This window comes from Cupressus sempervirens, chromosome 1, assembly GCF_028749045.1.
Source record: "Cupressus sempervirens isolate cs-2001-9-10 chromosome 1, ASM2874904v1, whole genome shotgun sequence".
NCBI classification, from domain to species: Eukaryota; Viridiplantae; Streptophyta; class Pinopsida; order Cupressales; family Cupressaceae; genus Cupressus; species Cupressus sempervirens.
Genome location: NC_143118.1, coordinates 578716475 through 578733266, shown reverse-complemented (window position 1 = coordinate 578733266; position 16792 = coordinate 578716475).

The window sequence follows — 16792 nt, the reverse complement described above, 5'->3', positions numbered from 1 at the left end:
CCATGAACATAGTTAAAAATCATTCCTTATACCTCCTTAAATATGTAACGATGATCTTTTTCCACTTAAACATCATTGATGATCTTAGGATTAGATCATATTCATCAAATCCTTCCATCTTTTTTTTCTCCTTCTTCTTCTATAAACTTTTGATCAAATCCTTTCCTTTGATTGCATAACAAACTCTCCTCTTGTATTAAATATTCCAACTCATCAATCCTTATCTTCCACATGCTTTGACTAATTCAAAATTCCAAATATGTTAGCCTGTAAATAATTTTTTTCTCAAACTATAACTTTTTTTTTCACTCGGCAATAACGATGTTCTTCAACTAAGTCATCACTATGTAGCTCAACAAACACTATAATGCCTCACTTGACATCAACATTATTGCTCCACCAATACCATTCTTAGACATTATTACACTACTTCATACATTTTCTCAGTAATAACTAACACTCAGCTTGAACTATTTCACTTGGCTTCTACTTAAGTTTCAATGATCTTCTACTTCAACTACTTCATTGACCATACAACACTAATACTTGGTCAAGATTAACCTTTTGACTTGTTTTAACTTTTAGATTCATCCAATTTTCTTCTTTATTTCATGTATTGATTAAAAAACACATTATCTTGTCAAGGAATAACTATTCAAGTGCCCATTGTATTTCCATGATACTTAACACATCTCAACTCAATCTTTCACTAGGTCATCTCATAATCTCTTCTTTTTAAATCCTCTTCGTCAATCAAATGATATGGAAATGTACACTATTAGTAAATTTTTCTCTAGTAGGTTTGACACTTTGTCTTACCAATAGGTTTAAAATAAATGAAAACATAACAATTACTCCAATCGTAGTTGTTGAGCGGTCATTTTCCATGATGCTTAATGACAAAAATCCTTTCAAATCTCTCTCTTGAAAAGTTAATTGATGACCAAGTTCAAGGTTTTGGATGGCTATTTTTCAACATGTTGGGTAACTCAACTAAAGATAAATGCATATGTTCACAAGGAGACATTTGTTGGTACCTACCAATCTGCACACCTATTGTTGTAATGTAACCACAAAAGAGATATATTTTTTATTTTTTTATTTTATGATGAATGAAATTTATTAATTCAACTAAGTGAATTCATCTTTTAACCAAGTGTTTGAAATGAAAACATCATAGATAGAGTAACAAGATATTTTAAGAAAATTACTAAAAGGGAAATTCTTAAGGGACATAAGCCAAAGTAAAAAAACATCTACAAATTGAATTATAAAAAGGATCTTGGTAAGAAATCAATGAAATTAGGATTAGTACTTCCTCAACTCCATCGATGAAATTGTCAATTGGAACTTCAATAAAAATTGAAAGATGTTTCACATTTCATCAAATCGCGAGGCCACAGAGAGTACGCTCATGCACAAGACAAAATAATATGCAAGAACAAAGATGATCCTTTCTCCAATTCATCACAATAGAAGAATTTATTAACATAAGGAAAATGCTAGAACTAAAATATAGAACAATCATAATAACACAATAAAACCATTTGCTCCATTATTATCCATGAACTTGCATTCACAAAAATAACACACTCTGGAAAATTTTACTACTCTCAGAATGAGAGCACCAATAGCATATCTTATTTGCATCAAAACAATAGCCTAGTGTACATATTACATCCATATATTTAAAATAAATCATATCCTCCATCTGTATTAGGAGTGAGAACTTTTTAAATGCAAAATCATGCTAAAAGACTAATAAAGCAAAGCTAATTATATACAAACTAACTCTCTAAATGTGCTAAGTAGGCCTTCACCCTTGATAATATCAATCATTGGATGCAAGAACCTTTACATGACTTAAAAAATAAAAATAATGAGAGGATAAGAAGGTAGAATCTATGACATAATATGGGAGTCTCTAGCAACTCTAAAAATGGAAGCTCGACATTCTCTAGGTGTCTTTAGGAGTTGAACTGTAGTCAAAATGTGTTTCTGATGCACGAAATTCTCTAAAATAGTAATTGGCAATTAATTGTCAGCATAATATTTCTTCTTCAAAACTATTGATTCACCTCTAATAAAAGTGCACCTATGCACCTAAGCACCATCGTGGTAGGACCCAAAAATCCAAAAAATCTTCTAAGTGTCAAAACTAAATTTCCAATATCTAGGATTTTTTCCCTTTTATACCAAACTGATGTTTGGATGTTTGATTTTGAACTTCTTTATTATCTCTACTATTTTTTTATCCTCTGGTAAATCTAATGAATCATACATATTCTTAACTACTTTGTGGTAGTTACTTACTTCTATTCTAGTATCTACAAAATCCTTAAGCTTAGTATCTAGTTCCAACAATGCTTCTTTAGTTTTAAATGCTTTTCGTACATCATCTGATGACAAATGATTTTCAAATATATTTTTGAACTATTCAAGCACTATTTGCACTAAGGAAAGCTTGGTCTTTGACTCATCTTACAAAATCTCAAGGCTAGTAGCATTATAGTACTTATTTGCTTCCAAAAATGGAACTTTAGCTTTATTCTTTATCTATTGAATATCTTCATGTAATCCCTTGATAACCTTATTCCCCAATGATATCTTTTCTATCCAATCATCTAGTTTATCTAGCTACTCTACTGAGTATATCTCCATCAGCATCCAGTACCTTTTCCTAGTTATAGATCTGAGTGCTTGTAGATCATTATCTCATGTACGTACTTCATCCATTAGCCAAATACATTGGTTTATAATAGAAACCAAATTATCAACATTAGTCTAGATGTTGTGTAACAAGTTCAAATTGCCCTATATTATTTGCACTTCCTTCTCCTCAAAACTATGATGCTATTGCTAACATGTTTCCAAAAATTAATCTTATCCAATGCAACTCCAAGAGCGATCTTAGGATCATCTAGGTCTATAAGTCCCACCACTTCATTTAGGTATCCTCTCAATAGCTCATTTTTCTTTAGCAACATTATCAAATCTAACTCATCTTGATCCATGTCCTTGAACACTTTCTTAAGGCATGTAGTAATCAAGACCTTTGGCATGTGGAGGGAGAATGACAATATGTGTCAGAAGGTCCTAGTCTTGATTCTTCATAATGAAGGCAAATGTTCTAGCATCGCTCTTAGGTGGCTCATGCTTCTTTATCACTTTTGTCAGCTCATTTATTCCCTTATCTTCTCTGACTTCAATCAACTTCATTTGTTGGAATATGAGCTCCTTCTTTAGCCATGATGGTATTTTCCCCATAGGTGACATATATTTCATTGAATTTGTTCTAAAGAAGGCTCCTTTCCCTTATCACTCCTCTCTAGAGTCTTCTCATGTTGAAAGAGATCTTTGGAGGCAGTTTATGTGCTATGTTGGGCTAAGGACCTAGCTTTTATATCTAGAGGAACTTTTTTCCTTTCATCTACTACTTGTCCTTCTACATATAGTTCATTGGCATACAACTATTCATATTCTCCTTCCTCTCTATTTTGACTTCATGTTTCTACTTGGATTGTTAGAGGAGGTGGAGCTACTAACCCTTTATCCATTATCATGGTCATGTCATGTACTGGTGGTCGAGGAATGTTAATAGGTCCTTGAGGTAAAGGAGTTAATTGATTCCAATCCTCTCCTAATGACTCATTTCTTGGAGTATCCCTTATCTCCTCTCTTACCATCTTGGTGCCTATGGGCATGAAATCAAAATATGAGAGGTCAAGAATTTCAACTCCTTCACCTTCCATTTCTACTATCCATTTTTGTTGTTCATTTTCAGAAGTTTCAACCTAGATAGGATCCCTATGAATAGAAAAATATGTTTTATTTGAGCTTCTTCTTCTCTCCTCCTCTACTATTGTAGCCATGTGGGTTCTTTTATGTAGGGGAAAATTCTAAATAAAGAATGGTTTCTCAAACCTATGGTAAGGGAGTTATCTTCTTCTTTAATTTTCTCCTTTTTACACCAACTGCTATTGTTTTAGGCACCAATGGGGAGGCTTCTTCCTCTAAGGCTCTAGGTGGTGAGACTACTTGCTCTTTTGTTAATTCTGGTTGTTGCTCTTACTAAGCTTTCTCTGGCTCTTTCTAGGCTTCTAGTTTTGGTGCCTTAGCCAATTTCTTTCTTACCCTTGGGGCTGCCTTCTACTTCTTACCCTTTCTTTTTCATATCTCAAAATACTCAACCTCCCACTCATGTTGGTGTACCATTTCCAGTCTCACTAGTGACTTAGCGAGGTAGGTCGATATTGTGACTTTGTTTTTTTCTTTTTCCTTTCTTGGGTCTAGCTATAGCCTAAAGAGGTATGGCCTAGGGAATTGGATCCATCAAAAATGGTTTCCTGATCCATTCTCTTGTAAGTTTGACTACATGTTGACCTTGATGATCCATGTCATCATTCTCCTCATGCCTTATTTCTACATTCATGATGGGCTAGTCATAGATCTTATCCCCATTTTATAAGTGATCCATTATCCTAGGGATATCCTTGTCATAGTCCTTTAATGGTATCTCCAAGTTGTTCACCTTTTCTTCTAGATGTAGACTCATTCTATAATAGTTGTAATATAGACATTGTATTCATCTACTACATTCATCCAATGATCCTCCAATTTTTCTTCATGTGCAAATTTCTTCACTATCAAATGTTGTATCATCCCAATATTATCAAAATATGGGTGAGGGGTTTGATAATCCTTGAGGAGATATTGATCCCATTGTGAGTTGAGTGTGGCAATATCTTGCTTCTACTTCAATTGAAATGCCCCAATGGTGATTGACCATATCTAGGTTTTCTTATGTTGTTTTCTCATTTTGTTAAATGTAGAAGTGAGTTAGCAAGCTATCTCTATTAGGAAGAGTCTTTATAATGGATATCTTTAGACACAAAAGAGTACTAGCTACTCAAAGATAACTAAAGTTCTTGAATTGGATGTAGTAGGCACCTACTTCAATTATCTTTGTTGCTACCTCTACTGACATCCTTTTGGCACAATCATCTTTGATAAATCCAATGATGGTGAATATGAAACCATCATTTACCATATTATATTCCACACTTTCTAGTAGGAGATTATTCTTCATAATCTATGGATACACTAAAAAGGTCCAAGCATTTGTATCTTGAATGGTTCTCTTTCTATACAACTATAGGTAGTCTAGATGCCAATATATATACCATGTAAGAAGTCATGTAAAAGTGGGGATCATTCTTTATAGTGATCATTTTCTCATCCAAATTGTCACTTAGGATAGTGGCCCAATCAATAGGCATCTTTTCTATTCTGATGGTTTTGATGAAGAGCACCATCCATGTGTCTAAGTGACCTTCTGTGGGAAGGCCCATGGTTCTACCACGGAGAACTATTGAGTAGCCAATATCATCGATCATGTATCCCCATGTCATGTTGACCTTTCTTAGTCTTTAGCCTAAGGGTGTCCTATCAATTAGGTACTTATATTAAATATTGATCTTCTCTAGGGAGATGGAAAACCTTCTCAATGTTCTATGGCCTAAGGTCAAGGCCAATTTCTCTGGTCATGCTCTTCACAACCTTCTCCTATGGCACATAATGTTGGTTCAATGTCATGATCAATTTTGAGAATTGAACTAACATAGGGTGTGAACTGGCATTCACTAACCCACTCTAGATCAAGGATAATACCATTGTTGATCTCTATTTTGGTTTGTTGTAGAGGGTCAAGAAGATGTTCTAGTCAATGTGTCCTAGTTCTATATCTTGGATCTCTATGTATTTTTCCTAGAATTTCAATCTTTTAGAGCTCCTTAGTATTTGATACCTACTAGTTTTAGTGCAATATTTTTTTCCATACACAAAGAGGATGATGCTATTATATCTATAGAAAGGTGAAAGGATTAGTATTCTGATGTCAAAAAACCCTAATAGGACATAGCTTATACACAAATTGACAAAGTAAAGACAAATTTCATCAAATTTTTTTGCAAGAGTCAATTTTGGACTCTATTGCAAGTGTGCTAGGTGCATTTTAATAGTTGTGCACATTGTGCACCAACGCACGTGCACATGTGCACACATGTAGAGTTTTTATCAAAGGGGGTCTTAGTTTTTTATATTATTCATCTTATTTGGGGGGGTTCTATAGGTGAGTACATGTGCATCTTATGAGAGTATGCACATGTGCATGTGTGCACCTTCAAAATGTACTATTTTGCCTTTAGCAAATGTTCATGGAGGTATGGATGTTGAACTGTTGACTTGACTAGGGTGCATAGGTGCATAAGAAAAGATGGAGTAGAGAAAATAATGAGGAGTTGAAGGGAGTGGAGGTCTATTTATAGACCCTAGCACTAGTGCACACATCTAAAGGGTGTGCAAGTGGACACATCTAGAGGGTGCATAAGTGCACTTTTTTAGCACTTTTCACTAACAAAGATCCCCAAGACTTATCTTTTTACTCTTCTAACTTTTTTGACACTCTCTGATAGGACACAAAGGTATGACCTAGACCTAGTGGAGGGTCCTAACTGACTAAGGTGCCTAAATAGGTTCCTCATAGAGGTTTTTGAAACTAGGGGGTCCCTACTTTGTGACTCAAAATGGGGTGTGCATTTGTGGGACCACAACAAATAGCCCCAAGAAAAGTGGAGAAATGAAAAAGGCATTTCTTTATCAACAAAATTTATTCTAACATGTGTCAAGAGATAACTAGATCCCAAATTTTCCAAGTAAATTTCAAGTTCTTTGGAAATCAAAACTTTAGAATCTTGAATCTTCAAGCTTAGTGTATGCTTAGTGTTCCAATTCTTGCTGACGTATCAAGGTGTCATCTATCATGAGTGTCTAGCAACTTGGAAATAATATTTTTCTCCACCATTGTAGATATTGGAAATTTTTGAAAGCCTATTTATTTAACATTATCTGACCAAATGAGAGAATCCATTATGAGGGCTCTTGAAAAATTATCAATTCCTTTTCTTCAAGTTTTTTGCTAATTTTTAAAACTTTCTTTGCATAGCTCACGTGTTTCCACTTGATTCTTTCTTGAATCAATTTCATTCATTGTATAGAATAGGGAAGAGATTTAGAAATGCATATCCCTATATTTAATTACCTTTTACAATTATCAGGATTCTTTAAATGCAACTATTGACACAAAATTATGCACTCTTTCTTGAGATATGACCCTCAAGAGCCCTTGTGTAACATGGAAGCAACCTCCAAGTGTGTGACTTGTGCATTGAGGTCAAATATCCAAAGAAGGTTTGATTCCTTATAATTAGGATATAGCTACACTACCTCTTGAGAGGAAATGGGAGAAGAAGAACTAAAACTGAAAGCAAAATGGGAAAGGGGGTGATGTATTAAGATTGAAGTATGGTTACAACTCTGCCTATAACTACACAAAATATGAATAAATCACCTAAATATATAGTTCTTGACCCAAATCTACCCTTTTGTAATTTACATATAGGTAAAACCAATGAAACATTCTAAGGAAACAAGTTCACAAGACAACATTCAACATAAAGATACACACAACATACAAACTTGAAAGAATAGAAAAGAAATAATCCATATAAGGCATAAAATGTACAAAATAGCATATTATCAAGATGAGATAAAATTTAAGTTTTCTATTCATGAAAGGGAAAAATTTCAAAGTATAATGGTGCTATAAAATACAAATAGAGAAGAACCCTTTGAAATATATTTACAACTGCCTTTATAGATTAAACATAACTCAAATCTAGACTTCAAGTTTGAACCCCACAAGATGGAGTTGAGTTGTAGAAGAAGCAATAAATGGATATAAAAATATAATATGATCTTGAAATCAACTTGTTTTAGTGAAGTGACAGGAAGAAACCCAAATCAATGAACCCAATCATAAAAGAGATCAAATACAAAAGATTTGATCATTACAATCAATAAAGAGGCATGGAGATGTAATGCCCCACCTGGAGATCCTTGGAACAAGGATTCGATACAAGCCAAGATTTGAAAAAAAAATTAAAAGTATGAATTCACATGACAACATCATATAGGGATCAATAATATTGCAACAAAAGACTTTACCAATAGTCCCAACAACCAACGAATCTCTAAACATCACTACCAAAAAAAAATGACAAACTATAGAAGAATGTAAATGATGCTGAATCCTAAAAATTCAAAATTCAAAATCCAATTCAAAGGTATTCAAGAACACCATAGAGGGTAGCCAAAACACCTCCCAAAAACTTCTAGCCAAACCAAAAAGTACCTATTGTCCACTCGGATAAGTTTTTCCAAAACCTAGGTGATACTTTAAATTGACATGGTACAATACTTTCTAGTATCGCATGACCTTTCTTAAGAAGATGTGTGATACAATCAAGGTTTGGGTGACACTTCTCAAGAAGGTATGTGATACTTTACTAGTATTATATGACCTTTCTCTGAGAGGCATGTAATATAGCATAGTGTCATACGATAGAGTTTACAAGGGCATGTGATACTTTCTAGTATCACACAATTCTTCTCCTTTGAGCATGTGATACTTTAATTTATCACCCAATTTTGATGCATGGTCACCTAGTAAAAGAAATAATTACTCTAAGGGCTAAAGCTAGGGATAACACTAGAAATCAAACCTCCACACCGTGGAGTACTAGATCCACAATCAAGGCAAGGACACTTGAAATAATAGCTACATGTTGGAAACTGCCTCTAACCATCTATCATAGCAATGAAAGGATAGAATTGAAAGAAAAATCATAATGTATAGAAATAACATCATAATAAATTGAATAATGAAACTAACTACATGGTTCCTCCCAACCATAATAGAATCATAAGACCATCGTGGGTCCTAGCCATCCCCTGCGCGTAACATCCCAAACTACCAACTAGATCGGCAGTGCTATCTTATGAAGGTGTCACTACTAAAATGTGCTACATCATAAGAATAAGGAAATATAACATGCTAGAAGTAAAGCATTAGATATTCTAATTAATCAACCACATCATCTATCATATGCTAAACATCATCCGAATAGGAAATCTAACATGCTTAACCAATAAGTAGTAGATAATCCAACAAAGAAATTCACATCATCTAATCATATGATAAACATCATAATATAGGAATGCATCAAATAAACTAGCATCTTCTAAGAATGATATCCAATAATTATAATGAAAGCATAAATCACAAAAAATCATACTCTAAAAATTGAAGTACCAAGTGAAAACATCCAGCAATGGTTGCACTAGGAAAATAGACTATAGCTTCACCTCCCAACCATCTGGAACTCAAAGGTCCACTCCTATCATGCTAATGGAGATAATGATCTAACCACAAACACACATTAAACAAATATACATGGCTAACACTCATGCCAGATAATATGATGACTAAAACCAAGAACATGGACAATACATAAACTATAGGTCCTAATCAGACACTCAATGGGCTACTAGGCAGGGGCTAACATCATGGAGAGTTTCTTGGCATCCAAAATCCCAATCTAAGATTGTGTGGTTCAACTACTCAATGGAAGGCTCTCGCACACACATTTTATTAGCTTAAGTTTTATTACCACCCATTATTTTATTTAGTTATCACTTGATTAACAACTTTCTTTGCCAACCCTCTAGGCACAATGATCACCAAGCTATGAGATAGAAGCTCCCTCCATATGCTACCCTACCCTACCCATGCTCATCCAATGATGAGTGCCATTAGGCATGCATATTCCCAACCCAACCTTAAATGATCATAACTTTTGGCAAGTTCATGGAATATTGGGCCTTACAAGTCACTTGACAAATGTACATGCACATACTCGTGTGTGGCACACCACTATCACAAAGATCATAGCACAAAGACTGGATGACAACAAAAAAAAATATCACTCCACTGAATACAAGCTTAGGAGGATAGATTCTAAATGAATTCCAAAAAAAAAAAAACATACATCATGGACTCACTCAATTGGCCTCAATTTGGGAGTATGGATTCTACACGAATCTCAATGATGCAATAAGACCAAACATCATGAACTCAATAAAAATAGGTAAAAAAAATCACTCAACCAAACACAAAGTTGGGAGTATGGATGTTACATGCATCCCAATGCAAACATAAAAGTGCAACAAAGGCCTTACCAACATCATGTCAAGAAAACTCTAGAAAATTGGGCAGCACGCAAACTGAGGCAAAAAATCTCAAAACTCAAAAACTTTGAAATTAAAACTCATTTGGTCTTAGGGCAAAAAAGCCCCAAATATCAAATAAAATCTACCTTTGGAGTTCGTATACATAAATGGCCAGCATAATAGTGCAAAACCCTAAACCCTCATCCTAAAAAATAGGGAAATGCTCATACCTTCCCAATTGGGTAGAGCTAGTATACAAAAATAGAGGGGAACACTAGTTCTTAGCCTCCTAAAAAATGGCTATGAAAAATAGAAGTAGAAAAAGAGCCAAAACAAGAAAAATGAGAGAGCTCTACCTCATAGCAAAAAGGGAAAAATGGGAATCTGAACCATAAAATAAAAGCTCCATTAAAGTAGCCAAAAATTGTAGTAATCCAAAGTCTCCTCGAGCTAGATCCAATGAGAATAACCTTGTGATGATCCCATTCCCATAGCTCCCACAAAAAATAAAATAGTAAATTCCTCATGAAGAGGATTTTGAAATTTACTCTCAAACTTTCTAATTCAAAAGTGATTAGTGAGGAATTAAATTCCTCTTTCATTACTTATTCACTTTTCAAGTGAATAATCGATTAAGAAAAATAACCAACCAACCTAGTTAAACCCTGAATCAACACAAACAAAAATAGGATATTCTTAATAATAGGAATTCATCTACGGAAAAGCTACTAGAAATTAAAATAAAATAAAATATAGCTTGAAAACCCCAAAAACATAGAATTTCCTTAACAACCTTCACAATAATGTGAACCTCTAAAATGTAAAGAGATGTTCACAGGTCTAATCACATAACGCAAATGAGTTTGGATTTAATAATCACCAAAAGGATTAATTAAACAATTAAAATAAGGATACATTGACCATACAGGGATGAGATTGGTAAAATGTGAATGGTTGAACCAATAACTCCATGTGCCACTGCTAGGGATATAAATCATGCACACTAAACAATATGATCAAGTGTAATTGCATATAACAACATAGATAAAGAAATAAATGCAATAAATAACCTAATATAACCATTTATTCAATTATACCAAAATACCCCATTTACATCACTCATGTTTTCATAGAGCATAACAATGTAGGAATGAAATAAATACTTACAACATTAAATCCACCACATATCATAATCAATGATATGTCCAAATACCAGATAACTAGATATCATCATAAAACATACTATCATTTCAAAATAGCACCATCGTACAATATGATCAACTAGAAAACATAATAGTCTAATATCTATGATACTAAAGTTAAAGTATAACATCTAACCCTCAAGTCATCTCAAATCTAAAACATAAAATGAGTAACAAGTATCTCTTAGATCAAAATATAACAAGGTAAATATCTACAGCACAAAACCAATGAATCCAACATGGACAATCCATTTCTAATTATCTAAGCATTTAATAAAGGTTGATTACACAACATGAAAAGGAACTTAAAACACATTAGCCAACATAGTCATAAACATGACTAACCAATGCTATAGGAACCTAGTCTAGTGTAGTAGGTAATAGTACATAGTGCAATCTCGGCACACATTTCAGGGTAATCATAGAATAACATCATGATATCACATCAATCCTAGTAAGCACTAGCACAAACCTCAGCAAACCATAAATCAAATCATAATCTCATAAATTAACCAAAGCATAATCAAAGCAACTAATACAGTAACATAAATGCAATCACCTAAAGGGTGTAGACCACTCATGGTCCCAATCACGATCCCTCACCAAGCTAGATCATCAAAGTTGCATCCATGAGGATGACTTACAAAAATCAAATGGCAAAAAATGAATTCACCTCACTGTCAAAAAATGTAGGGTGGTATAAATTGTAGGTTAACTAACCAAAAAAAATACAAATTTGACCCATGTGGAATAAATCTAATTTTCCCCAAAAAGATGAACCGTTAATGAAGATCTTCCATTTGAATATGGACAACCCAGATGCTACAAAAAATCTCCCAACACATGAATAAAACATAGTCGTCGATAAAGATCTTATTTATGTTAAATGAATGGCTAAGGTGCACTCAAAATACCCACAAGATGCATCCAAATATAACAACCATCACATCTTTACAAGAGGCCCAAACAATGATGGAAAAATACGAGCACCATCAGATCAAAAGAAACCCAGTGAAAAAAAAAACTACCATATGGTACTAATATATTAGTTGGAACATTCCCCAATGAATGGTTGAAGATGCAACATCAATTTTTCAATTTTGTGGAAGTGAGAAAAGTCACTTTCCAAAATAGAGAATTTCACCTGTTTGGAAAGGCAAAACGGTAAGCCTTCCAAAATAGAAAAAGTTGCTATTTCGAGAAGCACATTAAAGTGTCTCTCCAAAATGGAAAAAATAGGATAACACACAAGTTTTCCCACCACCACGTGGCACAAAACCATTGGACACAAACTCGATTTCACCATTTTGTGGAAACAAGAAAAGTCATTTTTCGAAATAGTGAATTTTGCTATTTTTGAAAGGTAAAAATGTAAGCCTTCCAAAATAGAAAAAAAATTTATTCCAAAAAGGGCATGAATTTGCCTCTCCAAAATAGAGAAAATAGATAACATGCATATTAACCCTAGCCAAATGTGTGTGTTAACCCACATCAAAGAAGATAGTCCATAGAAGATATCTCTAATTGGTTATTGATGATGGGCTAAATAGTGAGCAAAAATGGCCAACATTCTTGGTGACTTAGAGGGGATGCTTACCTACTAAGAATAGGTTAGTGGCCTTAAGAAATTCATTTAGCATGGAGTCAGCAAAGAGAAATAATGTGTTATCCCACCTGCAACTTCACAAAATTTTGCAACCAGCAAAAAACAATAGAGATTTGGGGATCTTTGAAAAACCTTAGAAAGCTCTAGAAAGAGAGAGAAAATGTGCACGCACACTTCTTTGAAAGCTAGAAAATCATACTCTACTATGTACAAGTATTCACAATTACCAAAATCAAACAACGCCATTAACTAGCTTACTAAAGTAGTTGTAGTAATTATGACAAGCATACTATTGTATGGAATACCTTCCTTCCAATGCTCAAAATAACGAAGCTTTCTAGCACAAAGGAATTAATTTCTTGAGCAAAGCATGCTTACTCTTCCTTCTATAACTCTCCCTCATTCTTAAGAGTAAGCATGACTAGAGGAAACTCGTTGATTTGTTGTAGAGTTAGATTCCTAATGGGGCATCCTCTTGATGGCACTTGGTCTAAGCAATCAACCTTGACTATGTTGATGTGCTCTTTAATGGTAGTATACTACTAGTTTGGAAGTGGCACCTCCTCCTCTTGTGAAGAAATAATCTCCTCATCTTCTTCATGTTGCTCATGTTCTATTTCCTTAGGAGCTATTGGTATGGCATGAATCTCCACTTGTTCCTACTGCAACTCATGATCATCTGATGAAGGTGTAGATTGCTTGATATCCATGGATGAGAAAAATATCTCCAACTCATCCCAGAAGTTCTCCTCATTAGGCTCCTCATTCTTTTTTGTGGTTTAATGCATAGGTTGGGGGTAAACTTGTGCATATCAATGTATTCTTCCTCAAGGACAAAGCTATCCTTGAGACTCTCTTCTCCATCCTCCACATCATGGAGGATTGGTTGCTACAATAAAATATCTTCTTGCTCAGCTTGCAACAAATCTTCATTTTCTTCTAGAGACTCAAAAGCCATGACTTGTTCCTCAAGAGAAGGAACAACCTTCTTTTCTTTTTCTTCCTCAACAAAAGAGGTAAGCTCTTCAATAAGAATATTGGATCCTCTTCCTTTGGCTCAACAACTATCTTTTTATCCTCCTCAGTGGGTTGCAACTCCTCCCATGGTAGCTTGGTTGGCTTTGTTTCACTCTCCCAATATGACATGGTTGGACCATTAGGAGTCTATATGACTAGTCCACCCTCAAAGAGTGAAATGGTAATGGGTATGAAAGGCTCATGAGGCCATATTTTTTGTACAGAGAGTGGAGAAGTTATAATAGTGCATTCTTGTAATGGAGGGGGCTTCTTGAAGCTTGTAATGAAAATTTTTGGAGAAGCGGTTATCTTTGCTTCCTTGGTCTGGAAATGAGCCAACTATAGCCTCATTTCCTCTTCTTTTATTGTAGCAACTTGCCTTGCAAGGTTCTCCTCAAAATTTCTTTGTTTCTCCCTCTCTTCTTCTTCTTTTTGGAGATAGGCCTGCTATGTCATCTCCTCCTATTGTCTCTCAATCTATCATTACCTTGCAATCTCATCAAGTTGCCTATTCTAGGCTAGAAAATGCTCATTTTTCTCTTGAATCTTTAAATCCATCTGCATGCTCCATTCCATTATATGCACTTGAAGCCCCAACAAATTCTTACCCATCTTAGCCATCATAGCTTCAATGGTCTTCATTTTTTCATATGGAGGTGTTGGTTTTAATGGGGTAGGGGTAGGAGGGTAGTAATAATTTTGAGTAGATTAGCTATAAACAACCTCAAGTTGAGATTGAAAATGGAAATATGAGGGCTAAGGAATAGTATTTTCATGATATGAGGGGTATAATAGGTATTTTTATGAAATGGGTCCATTGTTATAACTTTATTAAAGTTGTAATTTCGTAGAAAACTTTGGAAAGAACAAATGATCAAAGATGATCTTTGTATACAAGCACTGTTTTATCTTGGAATCAGTAGATTTTTCCTAGAGTTTCCATGTTGTTTGATTAAATGCCTCCAAAGGCTGATGACATTGAGAATAACATCCAAATTCTTAGTGCGTGAAGATTATATTAGCTTCCAATGGACTTGAGTGGTTGAAATTATTTGTCCCACCAAGTGTTCCAAAAACTATGGTTTGACCAATAGAGGTTCTAAAAATTTATTTGATTTTTTAAATGATTGTCCAACTGGGTGTGCCAAAAAATATTGACATAATTTTTTTCACCCTTGCTTGAGGTATGACTCTCAAGTGGCCTTGTGTAACATGGAAATGACCTCCAAGTGTGAGACTTATGCTTTGAGGTCAAATTTCTAGAGAAGGCTGACTTCCTTACAATCAGGATGCACCTATATTGCCACTTTGAGAGGAGAAGGGAGATAGAGAACCAAAATGAAAAGAAAAAATGGAAAGGGGGGTGATGCTTTGAGATTTAACTATGGTTAAAACTTTTCCTATAACTGCATAAAACATGAATAAATCACCTAAATACATAGATCTTGACCTAAATCTACATTTTCAAAATTTATATGAAGGTCAAATAAATGAAACACTACAAGGAAACAAGTTCACAAGACAACATTCAACATGAAGATACACACAACATACAAACTTGAAAGAACAGAAAAGAAATAATTCATATGATGCATAAAATTCATAATATATGATATTAGCAAGATGAGGTAAAAGCTAAGTTTTCTATTCATGAAAGGTAAAAATTATAGAGCAAAATATTGTTGCAAAATAAAAATAGAGAAGAACCCTTTGAAAGATATTTACAACTACCTTTATAGATTAGGCATAACTTACATCTAGACTTAAAGTTTGAACCCCACAAGATGGAGTTCAGTTACAAAAGAAGCAAGACATGGGTATTAGAATAAAATATGATCTTGAATTCAACTTGTTGGGGTGAAGTGACAAAAGGAAACCCAAATCAATGCACCCAATCCTAATAAAGAGGTATGGAGATGCATTGGAATCATGGAACAAGGCCCCAAATGTCATTATACAATAAAGGAATAGTCCTTGTAGTGTTTCATGACTGCAACAAATGAATTCATCTTTCTATCAAAAAATATAGGGTGAGATAACATGCAAGTTAACCACCTACAAAAAATATAGAGTTGACTGACTTGGAATAAATCCAATTTTCCCCAAAAAGATGAATTGTCGATAAAGATCTTCCATTTCAATATGGGCAGCCCTGATGCTGCAAAAAATATTTGAATGCATGAGTAGAACATAGCCATCAATCAAGATATTTTTATGTTAAATGGATGATTGAGATGTACTCAAAATACCCACAAGATGTATCCAAATCTAATGGTTATGACATCTTTACAAGAGGCCCAAGCAATGATGCAAAAGTACAAGCACCATTAGATCAAAAGAAACACAAAAAAAGAAGAAACTACCATGTGGCATAAATTTGTTGGTTGGCACATTCCCCAATGCATAGTTGAAGAGGCAGCATCAATTTTGTGATTTTGTAGAAGCAAGAAAAGTCGCTTTTCAAAATAGAAAATTTTGCAATTTTGAAAAGGAAAAAAAGGTAAGCCTTCTGAAATAGTGAAAATGCTATTTCAAAAAGGGCACCAAAATAGAGAAAATTGATAACATGCATGTTAGCCCCAACCAAATGTATGAGATAACCCACATCAAAGAAGATAGCGCATTGAAGATATCACCAATCAGTTATTGATGATGGGCTAAATGGAGGGAGGGGGGAATGGCCAATAGTAACACCTTTGTGACTCTTTTTCTTTCTTTGCTACCCTGACCACATTTATATTGTGAGGCCAAGGCATTGGTGTTCTTTTCTAGATCAATACTTAGTTTGATAACTCTTGCTTTCCTCTTTTAATGAACTTTTTGGGAAACTCTCATGCTA